Raw genomic sequence first — 14,229 nt, forward strand, 5'->3', positions numbered from 1 at the left:
CTGTTGCCTCTGGCCTCTGCCAGAGTCCTCAGCAGTTCACAGCAATGCCGGGTCCTCAACCCACTGAGCGAGGCCAGGGACCTAACCTGAAACCTCATGGTTCCCAGTCAGATTCTTTTCCACTGTGCCACAACGGGAACTCCTCATATGTGGTTTTTTTAAGCAGTCATATAGTCATGTGCTGTCTTTCCTATTTCCTAATTAGAGAATCATTATTCTTGCATAAATTTAATTAAATTGTGTTGAGAACTTGAATAAGATATTTTCTAAAAGGTGTTGCTAATACTGCTTACCATTGTCTTTCAGAATGCTTTCCTTTTAAAATACAGTATTTTTCATATAGCTCATGAGCTCTTATTACTTATTTCAATTTCCTGGTATTCATATTGAAAATTGAATCTGTTTATATCTTTCAGATACAGACAAATGAAGATGGAAAACTGTCAGATTTTCTGTGGTGCACTTACCTGCTTCATTTATCCAGTAGCTTGAGGGAAAAGGTATGGTGGCTGAGGCTCAATTCAATTTGAATAGAAAGTGTTTCTTCTCTCCTAGGTTTTCCCCAACTGTGCTTGGCCTGGCTTTCTTGCTTTGTTAGATGATTGGTTCCACTGTTTATGGGGCATGGTGGTCAGCCTTAGCAAACATCTTTATCAGTGCTTTTACTTTTCACCTAGTGTGTTTGTCTCTAAAAATTATAAACCAAAAGCACTCTCTAAGGAGTATAGCCTCTTGTGTTTGAATCTCTTGCTAGACTTGCTGATGAATCCAGGTGTTCCTTTTGATTTTATTTTGATATGATGTGTCAATGCCTTCTGTCCACTTCCCTCTATGTGGAAGAATGTTAGTGGGATTCTGTTAAGATCACTTTGTTTATTCCTCAAGGTGGCTTTTCCTTCCCACTGAGCAGCATTGCTTTATGTCCAAAATGTTCTAAATCTGATACTATTCATTCTATATCCAGCATAAAGAAATTCCTTGAATATACTAAATTTTGGGGTCTATATTTTCTCAGTTTTAAGAACTCACACCACACATGTGCACACACAAACAACATTGGAATAGGAATCAAAAGGATTTTTTAATGCAAATTCTTTTAGAAGGTGTTGTTACTTGAGAACAAAGTCTCCAAAACCTACTTTATCTCTGTTGTTTGCTATACACATTTATCATGTCTGTCAATAAATATAAAGTTTATCTTTTAAAATATAGTTAGATTATTTTCTTTGAAGAAAAAGTACTAAGTGCTTACTGTTTACATGGCTTTCTGGTTAATAATGCATATGATGCTTTGTGGATGTGTGGGGTTGGTAGTGAGCATTGAAGCAATAGGCGGGTAGATCCTGTCTTCCAAGAGTATGAACCCTAACTGGAGATGTAAAACACACACAAACAACAACTACCTAAAGCAGAAAATGCAAAAATTCCTAAGCAATAAAGGCAGTTAAGTACCAAAGGTGCTTGAAGGAGGGAAGAACATTTATCGGACTAGCTGATTCGGAGAAGGCCGTACAATTTTAACTTAGACTTGAAGGAAAGGTTTGGTTTCAGAAGAGTTGAGTAGTAGTGGTTAATCCAGGTAAGGAGAGAAGAATGCAATTCAGTACATGTACGCTAGAGAGATTAAATGTATTGCCATATAGTCTGATTATTAGGATTGTTCATCATGATTTCTACTAGAACTTTTGCATATTTGCAGCTGAAGCTTTAGTTATTACTTTTCAGGGGGCAAATTGTATCTTTGAGTAAATGACTCCTTCTTGAATCATTCTTCTGTAGCGAGTTTATAATGAAATCACACAATTTCAACCACTTGAATTGAAGGTTTTGGAGATATTGGCTTACATTGTTTTTATTAAAAACGTTTCTCTTCTCCAACTGTTTTAGGAAAGAATCTGATCAAACAGGAAAGTGTAAGTTGATCTTAGTGAACTTTTGTTAGCAAAGTTTCACCTAAATTTTCAGTGTATACAGAATTGAATCTAACAATTTAAATAAGTTTAGCAAAAATACTATATATGTTTCTTCTTTGTACTTATAGTTTGTTTCTACAGCATTACACTAGTAGATTAAAAAAGAAAACATTTATTACACGAAAGTTTGATTATGTGTAAATGCATAGGGCAGTATTCATTACTGACCCTACTTTCTTAATATTTAATTTTCTCTTCTACCAACAAAGTTGACATTTTCTAGTTTACAATAACTAAAAGTAAAGAGAAACATTTTATTCACAAAGATTATGTTAAGCATTCTATTTTCATCCACTTTGGATAATATGATATTGTAACATCTTGAAAAGATCCAGGAAAAATTTGGAATCATTGAGTTTTATTATCAGAATATTTTCAGAATGGACTGAGAGATACATAACATTATTATACATATTCAAGAATAATAAGTCAGCAGAACACAATGTTTGCACTTGGTAGAATAATTCTTAAAAGCTTATTTTCATTCTGCTACAAATTAGATTTTCATATATGTTCATGATGATTAGTTTGAAACAAAATCATTTGCTCAAAAAAGTTCTGTGATTTCATTCTTACATGCTTATACATTATTAAATTCTGACATAGGGTAACTCTAACAACCTTGAATTAAAATCAGATAAATGCATATCCAGATATGGGCTTAAATATTTATAAATTATATGATCTTGGGTAAATTATTTAACTTCACTTGACTTCAGATTCATTTGACTTCAGTTTTGTTATGTGCAATTAAAATAACTCATTCTAATGTTGTAGCGACTAAGTGAGATATTTTGAATAGAATTTCCAGAAAATATTAGGTTAAACATAATACCTGTATGCATTTCACTGATGATAATTTTCATTTTCAATTGACTTTCTGATTATAATATTAAGTGTATATGTGAAAATACACACACACACATATATACATATATATATATATATATATATATGTTTAGACTTCTCTTCTGGCTCAGCAGGTTAAGGATTCAGCATTTTCACTGCAGCTGCTTGGATTGCTGCTGTGGCACAGGTTTGATCCCTGCCCAGGAATTTCATCATGCCATGGGTATGGCCAAAAAAGAAAAAAAGAGAATTAAACCATAATATACTGGGTGCCAGAAATAAAAGGATCTAGTAGCACATCAGAGAGTTTATATAAATATTTTTTAATTGAAGTATATCTGACTTAAAATATTATATTACTTCCCAATGTACAACATAGGGATTTGATATTTTTTTATAAATTACAAGCTATACAAATCTATTTAATGTTGTTTACTATATTACTTGTACTATAAATTACATCCTTATGACTTATTAAGTTTGTAACTGGAAGTTTGTATTCTTAATCCTCTTTACATATTTCACTAATCTCCCTGGTCTCTGGGAACTATGGCTTATGTTCTGTATCAATGTCTATTTCTGTTTTGTTATAATTGTTCTTTTTTTATATATATTCCACATATAAGTGAAAATGTGCAGTGTTTGTCTTTCTCTGTCTGACTTATTTCTCTCAGTATAATACCCTCTAAGTCAATTTGTGTTCTTGCAAATGGCAAGATTTCATCCTTTTTTATGGCTGATTAATATTCCATTGCACATATATACCACATTTTCTTTATCCACATATCTATTGATGGGCACAGATTGCTTGCATACCTTAGCTATTGCAAAAAATGATACAATGAACATTGGGGTGTGTATATATTTTCTAATTAGTGTTTCTGTTTTCTTCAGATAAATACCCAAGAATGAAATTGCTAGATTAATGGTAATTATTTTATTGATTTTGAGGAATCTTCATACTGTTTTATTGAGAGTTACTGTGTTTAAGCTTTATGTTTATATATACATATCTAACTGGTGGATTTAAAATGTGTGTCCAATTCCATGATCATACTAAATTCTTCCTAACTTTTTATCTTACTATGTAGTAAGAGTCAATACTTCTAATAATATTCCAGAGGCAGCTTCTCAGCTATCTAGGGCTTAATGCATCAGTTATTGCTTAGAATTGGCCTGTTTTTGAAAGTTAAAAAAGACCATTTATTTTAATTATTTTTGCTTTTTATAAAAATAGAATTATTCCAAGGAGAAAAGTGGGACCTTGATTATGATAGTACTAATATATTCCCTCCTGCTTTGCAACTTTTTTTTTTTTTTTCCTATTTCTTGGACTGCTCCCACAGCATATGGAGGTTCCCAGGCTAGGGGTCCAATCGGAGCTGTAGCCACTGGCCTACCCCAGAGCCACAGCAACGCGGGATCCGAGCCGCGTCTGCAACCTACACCACAGCTCATGGCAATGCCAGATTGCTAACCCACTGAGCAAGGGGACCGAACCTGCAACCTCATGGTTCCTAGTCGGATTCGTTAACCACTACGCCACGACGGGAACTCCTGCAACTTTTGATATATCATAGCTAGCCTATTTTTAAACTTTTCATCTTTCTCTAACAATAATAATTTCTAAATTAAAGGAAAATTCTAATTTGGTAGATGAACAGCTGACTTAACAGTAATTTAATCTCTGCTCATGTTCTAGTATTTTTTTCTACTCCCCAGTGTCTGTTCCTGAGTCTGCCTGTATTTTTCAGTTGCCAACCTTCATGAAATTTGCTTATTCTATTTTTGACAAATTATTATTGGCATATATGTTAGTACATTAATCCTCATTAACTTTCACTGTTTAAATATTTAAGCAGTAGCAGCATTATAAAGCACTATATCTTTAAAAATAAATATATTCTCACCAAAGCCATCTTGTAAAACAAAGAACGAAGCTGGAAGCATCACACTCCCTGAGTCCAGATTGTACTACAAAGCTGCAGTCATCAAAATAGCATGGTATTGGCAGAAAAACACATAGATCAATGGACCAGAATAGGGAGAAAACATAGAGCCCAGAAATATATCCATGGATTTATGATCAATTAATCTTTGACAAAGGAGCTAAGAATATACAATGGAGAAAAGACAATTTTCAATAAGTGGTGCTGGAAAAACTGGCAATCTACATGTGAAAGAATAAAATTAGAACATTTTTTCACACCATAACAAAAATAACCTCCAGATGAATAAAAGACCTAAATGTAAGGCCTGAAATCATAAAACTCCTAAAAGAAGACATAAGCAGAACACACTCTCACATAATTATACCAATCTTTTTTTATCCTGAGGCAAAAGAAGCAAAAGCAAAAATAAACAAATGGAACCTAGTTAAACTTAATAGCTTCTGAACAGCAAAGAAAATCATCAACAAAATGAAAAGAAAACCTGCTGAATGGGAGAAAATATTTGCAAATGATGACTCTTTAGGGGTTAATATCCAGCATCAAAAATTAAACAGCCTGATTGAAAAATGGACAGAAGATCTGAGTAGACATTTTTGCCAAAGAACATATATAGATTCTTTGCCACATGAAAAGATGTTCAGGAGTTCCCGTCGTGGCGCAGTGGTTAACGAATCCGACTAGGAACCATGAGGTTGCGGGTTCGGTCCCTGCCCTTGCTCAGTGGGTTAACGATCTGGCGTTGCCGTGAGCTGTGGTGTAGGTTGCAGACGCGGCTCGGATCCCGCGTTGCTGTGGCTCTGGCGTAGGCCGGTGGCTGCAGCTCCGCTTTAAACCCTAGCCTGGGAACCTCCATATGCTGTGGGAGCGGCCCAAGAAATAGCAACAACAACAACAACAACAAACAGACAAAAGACCACAAAAAAAAAAAAAAAAGAAAAAAAAAAAGTTCAACATTCTAATCATCAGAGAAATGCAAATTAAAATCATAATGAGCTATTACCTCACACCTGTCAGAATGACTATCATCAAAATTCCACAAGTAGTTAAGTGTTGGCAGGGATGTAGAGAAAAGGGAACCCTAGTACACTGTTGGTGGGAATATAAATTGGTTGAGCCATGATGGAAAACAGTTGTGTAGGATACTCAAAAAAACTAAAAATAGAACTACCATATGATCCAGCAATTTCATCCCTGGATATATATCCCAAAAAAACAAAAACAGTACTTTGAAAAGATACACACACTCCAGTGTTCAGAGCAACATTATTTGCAATAACCAAGATATGTAAGCAACCTAAGTTTCCATCAATCAATGAATGGATAAAGAAGATATGATATATAGGCAATGATTTATTACTCAACCATAAAAAGAATGAAATTCTGCCATTTACAGCAACATGGATGTACCTAGGGGGTATTGTGGTTAGTGAAATAAGTCAAACAGAAAAAGATTAATACTGTATGTTATCACTTATTTATGGAATCTAAAAAAAATAAATGAGTGAATACAGCAAAACAGAAACAGACTTACAGATGTAAGGAACTGACTGTTGTTTACTAGTAGGAAAAGAATGCGGGGGAAAGCAAGAAAGGGAGAGATACAAAGTACTGTATATAAAATGGATAGGTTTGGAGTTCCCGTCATGGCTCAGTGGTTAACGAATCCGACTAGGAACCATGAGGTTGTGGGTTCAATCCTTGGCCTTGCTCAGTGAGTTAAGGATCTGGCGTTGCCTTGAGTTGTGGTGTAGGATGCAAACGTGGCTCGGATCCTGCGTTGCTGTGGCTCTGGCGTAGGCCCATGGCTACAGCTCCGATTCGACCCCTAGCTTGGGAAACTTCATATGACACGGGAGCGGCTCAAGAAATAGCAAAATAAATAAATAACTAAATAAATAAAATGGATAGGCTATATTCTTTTTCTGAGGAATCGCCATACTGTTTTCCATGGTGGTCGTACCAATTTACATTCCCAGCAAAAATTGTCACAACACTGTAATTCAGCCATACTTTAATAAAAATAACGTTAAATAAAAAAGCAAAGTTTTAGAATGGTAAAAAATGAATAGGCTACATGATTGTATGGCACAGCATAGGGAATATAGCCGCAATTTTGTGGTGACTTTAAATGGAGTATAAACTGAAGTTATTGAGTTGCTGTGTTGTACATCTGAAACTAATATGTTGTTGTAAATTACTGTAATTGTTTTTTTTAATTTACTTTTTATTGCTATTTCCCCAACACACTTTTTTTCCCCACTGTACAGCATGGGAACCCAGTTATACATACATGTATACATAAATTTTTTCTCCATTGTCATGCTGGGTTGTAAGTATCTAGGCATAGTTCTCAGTGCTACACAGCAGGATCTCATTGTTAATCTATTCCAAAAGCAATAGTTTGCATCTGTTAACCCCAAGCTCCCCAATCACCCCACTCCCTCCACTGCCCTCTTGGCAACCACAAGTCTATTCTCCAAGTCCATGATTTTCTTTTCTGTGGAAAGTTTCATTTGTTCTGTATATTAGATACCAGATATGAGTGATATCATATGGAATTTGTCTTTCTCTTTCTAACCTACTTCACTCAGTATGAGTGTCTCTAGTTCCATTCATGTTGCTGCAAATGGCGTTATGTCATTCTTTTTTATGGGTGAGTAGTATTCCATTGTGTATATATACCACATCTTCCTAATCCAATCGTCTATTAATGGACATTTGGGTTGTTTCCATGTCTTGGCTATTGTGAATAGAGCTGCAATGAACATGCAGGTGCATGTGCTTTTTTAAGGAAAGTTTTATGCAGATATATGCCCAAGATTTTTAAAAAATGTTTCTTATCAGATTTCTACCAGTTCTTGCATATTAAGACTCATTCCTTTCAATATTATTTTCAAGCAGAGAGAGAAAAATAATTCCTTAAATAGCTGTAAGATGGGAAAGTCCACTGGACCTCCATCTTACTCAAATGAGCAATAAATTATATAGGATTAAACTAATGATATTGTGGGACTAATTTTTTACAGTTGGATGGCCTAGCCTATTCTGCATAGTACACCAAGATACTGTCTCCAAATATGTGACTGTGCCTCCATTCATGATCTTGACTATAAACTCTTTTTTTCATAGATAATTTTAATTATAGTGATTTCTTTAAAAGATGATTTTTTGCTAGTTAAATTTTTCTCGAGTTGTCTAAATAAGCTTTGCTATATATAGAACATAAATTCAGAATACTAAAAATAGAAATGAAGTCCAGTATACACTTATAGTAATTTCATGACATTATGAAAGATTAAACTACAAAAATTAAAGCATAGCAAAACAATGAGAGAAACAGAACCTGTCTTCTCACACATACATACTTCATGCAATTGTCCTATCTATACATCTGTACATCTTTATATACATTTTCACGAGTATATCCATGACAAAAATGTATAGTTTTTAAGTATAATAAAAGAGTACAGTATAATAAAAAATAGATATTACTTTCAGGTCACTTCGTGAAAACTTTGGGACTATTATAGTGCCTTCATCTTCAATTAAGTGCTGTAATAATAGTTATCATTAATAATTATATAGTATATATAATTACATATTATATGTAATTATATAATAATTATATATTATGGCACCTTCATCTTCAAGTAAGTGCTATGATAATTATAATAATTATCAATAATAATATATTAGATAATTACTATACAATATATAATTATATATTATTAAACATTATATTATTATCATTATTACCACATAACTGACCCTCTGTAACTCTGTATGGTGCATGCTTTCAGAGCATACCCTAGATTAAATTTCTTACCTCAGTGAATACTTGAGATGCTGAAGTTAAAAAATAATTACACATATTCTAAATTCTCCTAGTTTTTGCCATATACCACTCTGCAAAATGCCTAACCTCACTCCTAAACATTCCAGGAACATAAAGTCCATCTCATAAATGTATACTCAAGTGCTCTTTTGCCAGAAGCCATCACAAATAACTTACTAGGTACACAGGATCAGATTGCCTGGGTTTTATTCCAGCACTGCAGCTTGTTAGTGGGAGGCCTGAGCCTCAGGCCATTCATAGGTAAAATGAGGATATTAATTATACCAACTTCATATTTTGTTATAAAAATTAAATGTGTTACAAATCTTGTAAAGTTCTTAGAACAATGCCTGGCACATAATAAGCACTATATTGGGTTTTTTTTTTCTTGATAAAAATATAAGTGCTTGGAGTTCCCGTTGAGGCACAGTGGTTAACGAATCCGACTAGGAACCATGAGGTTGCGGGTTCAGTCCCTGCCCTTGCTCAGTGGGTTAACAATCCGAGGTTGCCGTGAGCCGTGGTGTAGGTTGCAGACGCGGCTCAGATCCTGCATTGTTGTGGCTCTGGCGTGGGCCAGTGGCAACAGCTCCGATTAGACCCCTAGCCTGGGAACCTCCATATGCCGCAAGAGCAGCCCTAGAAATGGCAAAAAGACCAAAAAAAAAAAAAATATATATATATATATATATATATGTGCTTAAAATTTTTATGACAATAATTGGTATATCATTAAATTAATATATAAATGAGTCTTTGATGATCTAAGATGTTTATTTTAGCTGAAATATGCTTTTCATGTCAGAAGGAAAGGGTTAAATTCTTTCAAAAGTTTTGTCCCAACATAAAATCAAAACTCATACTACTCACAGATGTTTTCACATGGAAGCCATAGTTCTTCCTGCTGATTGGGAGCTAAAATCTGGTTCTTGCTGCACTGCTCACCAGCTAACTTGATGGTATTACTCCCCAGAGGTGAAACCTTAGTGTGACTCCTGGTCATCAAGAGTATGCATCACAGGTTTCTAATCACCACCATCCCGACATTAAGCCCCAAGGTTATTCTTGCATAAATTTTTTTTGTTTTGTTTGTTGATTAGTTCTCATTGGTTCTGCCAGCCCTTACTATAATAAACCATTTTTTTTCTATTCTTTCTTTTTTTTTTTTTTAAACCATGATATCCATCTTTTCTTCTGAGTTTTCCTATTGCAGTTCATTGTCGCTATTCTAGGCTTTTGGTGAGAGACCTTGGCCTTTGACTTTTTACTTCCTTTAATATCTTTTTGAAAGAAAAAAGATGTGAAACCAAGTAGTGCTCTGAGTGTATATATTTTATTTCATCCTTCATTTCAGATCTCAGTACGGAATTGATGTACAAGAGCCTTCCATTTGCTTTCGCTTTCTACTCTGAAAGGGGGTGACCCAGAGAAGCAGCTAATTCTCCTGCAGAAGCTCTGGTAGACCAGTGCTGTTCTTTCTTTCTGATTCATAGTCTGTGTTGTTTGAAAGGAAGCAGAGTTGACCTGGGATTTTATTTCAAGGCTATAAAGTGTGTACAAACTTTAAACATCTGAACAAAATGAATGACAAAAAGAAAGAATTAATAAATATATGTATAAAACATATTTCTCTGTAAAATTATTTGATGTGTTCACAGAGATAACTGTATCGTAGCATAATTTAGAATTTCATGTGGAAATTTAGCACATGAAACCAAAGTATAAAAATAAGCAAAAGCCAATAAATTCTCTAATGCAGTGAATACTTATAAAGCTGAGTGTGAGCATGAATGCAACTTTAATTTTTTTTTTTTTTTTTTTTTTTATGGCCACATCTATGGCATATGGAAGTTTCCGGGTCAAGGACTGAATCTGAGCCATAGCTCTGACCTACACCATACCTGTGGCAATGCTGGATCCTTTAAGCCACTTCACTGGCTGAGAATTGAACCCATGCCTCTTCAGCGAGCTGCTGCAGTCAGGTTCTTAGCCCACTGTGCCACAGTGGGAACTCCCAGCTTTAATTTTTTTTTTAATCTGTCAATGATAAGATGAAAATATCATTGCTTACATGGGTCATGACATCCGTAAAAACAAATTCAAAGGATAGGGGAAGTCAAACAGAGATAAGGAATATATTTCATTGGAGGGAATATATGCACATATTTATGAAAATACACACTTTCACACTTATAACTATATTCTTATATTTCAAGTAGGTATTACTTATAAATGTATATTCAGGAGTTTCCGTCGTGGTGCAGTGGAAATGAATCCAGTTAGGAACCATGAACTTGACAGTTCGATCCCTGGCCTTGCTGAGTGGGTTAAAGATCTGGCATTGCTGTGAGCTGTGGTGTAGGTTGCAGATGAAGCTTCGGATCTGACGTTGTTGTGGCTGTGAAGTAGGCCGGCAGCTGTAGCTCCAAATATACCCCTAGTCTGGGAACCTCCATATGCTGTGGGTGCAGCCCTTCAGATATTTGTCATTTTGAACTCCTTGTAACTATAACAAAGGAATTTCAAAGCCTTGAAGATTTACTGTGAGTTCTGACAAGGTGATGAAGTCAAAAAGAATATAATATTCATTATATAGTGCCTACATTTGTGGATATGCACAGCAATTAATGAGTCTGATACTCTAGCTTCTCTAACTCATTAAAAGACCGTGAGTCACAGTTGAAACACATTGCACCCAGTTCTCCTTTCCTATCCTCTGCAAGCGGTAATATTAGGTTTTTTTCCCACACGACTTGGCTGCATTCTCTAGCCATAGGGTTGCACTTATGAGGCATTTTCCAAATAAGAAAGATTCATTGCCACACTAGAAAATTAAGAATATAGCTGGAAATTTACTTTTTTTTTTTTTGGTCTATCACAATTTAATCTTCAGCTCTAATAGTTTATTTGCTAATCCTACTTGACTAAATTCTTGTAGAGGTCTTTAATCTGTAATGATATTTATATCAATGCCCGCAAGCAGTGCTATAGTTAATGGTCTGCTATCATTTCCATTATAAACTCCCTATTGCACGAGTAACAGGAGAACCAAGAACCTGTGACTTTCCTAGCTAAGGGCACATTTCAATGCTCTTCTAAATTACAGTATTAGCAAGAGCACTTTTGTCAAGCAGTATTTTCAGGCAATTTAAGAAGTAGCATTTAAAGAGGAAAAAAAATCAAAACTCTAATCACTGTCTTAATCCAATAAATATCTGTAGGTAAATTTTGTTCTGTTTTGGTAATTTTTAAAACATGTTAAACATACATTTACAAATAATGAACAGTTTTGTGTCATTGTGTTACTGAGATACTGTCTTTAGCTTCTGGCTTCAATTAAATACAAAATAAATTTTTTAAATGAGGAACCTTTTATATTTATGATTTACTTAAGTTTTTAAACAAGCCACTACTCTATTGAGAGAGGTATGAATGAGAAATATTACTAACATATATTTTATGAGACAGCTTTGTAATGTAAACATTATATAATTATAATTGTAATGTCATTGAAATGGATAAATATAACCATAATGTTCTTTTCACTGAATAAATTATACAGCCAAGTGTCTCATTATGATGTTACAGTCTTGCCTTGCTTAATGGAGCAGGATATAGAACCAGTAGTTCTGATCTCTTCTTGACTTAGCTGCTATGGTTTCTGGGGGATGATAGCTCTTAAGAGAATAGTCTTCCTTTAATAAAATTAGGAATTTCTCCAGGGAACAAGCAAATGATAAAAAAAATACAAATTAAGGAAATACAATGTTAATATTTTTATTTAAAAAGTGGTAGAAAGAAATCATATTATACCAACTTTACCATTAATCATAAGATGTGAAAAATAGAACATGCAGAATACAATGCATATAATTTTCAAAGATTAATTGATCTCATTACAGAATTCTAGGGCAGAACAGAGGTTAGGTTGCTGGGGCACCTGGTTCATTGTAACAACTACCCTATCCAGGGTTCCCTTCCCCTCTATGCTTCCCCTGGTCAGTGTGTCCAAGAAGATTCATGAAGGAAAATAGACAAAGAACTTCACTAGCCTGTGGCTATCTTTGAAACAAAATGCAAAACTTCTGTGAATGAGTCATTTTGAATAATTTGTTTTATGACTTTTTTCTAACACTTAAAGCAAAGGCACTTAAAAATCATAACCATTTTTGTCATGTATTTTTGAAATTTATTATATACCTTCCTGTATATATAAAGAGAACACATTGAAAACCATTTAAACTGTCACTGATGATTCAGTCAGAATTTAAATTATTGTCCTATGATCTAATTTAGCAATGTCCCTAGGGCATATTGAGTTATGTAAGGCTGTTTGCCATTATGTTAAATGACCTTACACTGTGCTGTATTTGTAGCTCTTATGTTCTGATTGTGTGGATTTTTTTTCTTTTTTTTTGATTTTCGTCTGATGCCTGGCTGGCATATTTTGCTGCTCTCACTGAAAATGTTAGTCTGTATTTCAATTTCATTCATTTGAATTTTATGTTATTTTATATTTTTAAAATTTAATTTAATGTTACTTTGCTTCTATTCTACTGGCAACCTAGGAAAAAAGTTGTTAGGAATACATATAAAACAAGATTCCATATCTGTGAATAAGAACCTGAGTGTGTTTAGTGCTTGAGCTTTATTTCATATATTATGTGATATGAGTTATGACTCTTCAAAAGTTTTCTTATTCCTTACTCCACATACTATGTTTGTATATATATAAGATATGTTTGGAAAATTACTGAATGCCAACAGGTGAGTTGTTACAGTACAGAGAGAAAAATTTAAATCATTTTAATATATTAAAATATTAATAGAACCTTATGGAAATATCTTCAGCAATTTCATTACATAAAACCTATAAGCTGTTTTGGGATTTTGTATGAATTTTAGAAGATAGTAAGTATCTATCAAAGATCCCCTACTCCTTGCATTTTAAAAATAATTTGGATGCAAAAATACTAAGGAGGAGTTCCCGTCGTGGCGCAGTGGTTAACGAATCCGACTAGGAACCATGAGGTTGTGGGTTCGGTCCCTGCCCTTGCTCAGTGGGTTAACGATCCGGCGTTGCCGTGAGCTGTGGTGTAGGTTGCAGACGCGGCTCGGATCCCGCGTTGCTGTGGCTCTGGCATAGGCTGGCAGCTACAGCTCCAATTGGACCCCTAGCCTGGGAAACTCCATATGCCACGGGAGCGGCCCAAGAAATAGCAAAAAAAAAAAAAAAAATACTAAGGAAATCTGATATCTAAGGTAATATCTAATATAAGATATATAACTCTAGGAGTTCCCATCGTGGCACGGTGGAAACAAATCTGACTAGGAATCATGAGCTTTCGGGTTTGATCCCTGGCCTTGCTCAGTGAGTTAAGGATCTGGCGTTGCTGTGAGCTGTGGTGTAGGTCGCTGACGTGGCTTAGATCTGGTGTTGCTGTGTCTGTGGCATAGGCCAGCAGCTGTAGCTCTGATTAGACCCCTAGCCTGGGAACCTTCATCTGCGGCTAGTGCAGCCCTAAAGAGCACACACACAAAAAAAGATATATAACTCTATTAAAATTTTTCATGGTAGTATTGCATTGGCAATTGTTGAAAATTGAAACCACATGCATGT

At 34.7% G+C, this 14,229-nt stretch overlaps 1 long non-coding RNA gene across 1 annotated transcript in view; it reads left to right on the top strand.

The window, feature by feature from the left end:
* Positions 1-3,067, top strand: part of LOC146406120 (uncharacterized) — a 32,705-nt gene extending 29,638 nt beyond the window's left edge. The window contains exon 3 of the long non-coding RNA XR_014806030.1: positions 417-3,067. This is a non-coding gene — a long non-coding RNA (uncharacterized LOC146406120). The remainder of the gene's footprint in view (positions 1-416) is intronic.
* Positions 3,068-14,229: the final 11,162 nt, after the last annotated feature.

Source organism: Sus scrofa, chromosome 1, assembly GCF_054392235.1.
Source record: "Sus scrofa isolate SSC_HxYL_T2T_F1_AM1 chromosome 1, Sscrofa_HxYL_maternal_Yorkshire_Landrace_v2.0, whole genome shotgun sequence".
Classification (NCBI taxonomy): Eukaryota; Metazoa; Chordata; class Mammalia; order Artiodactyla; family Suidae; genus Sus; species Sus scrofa.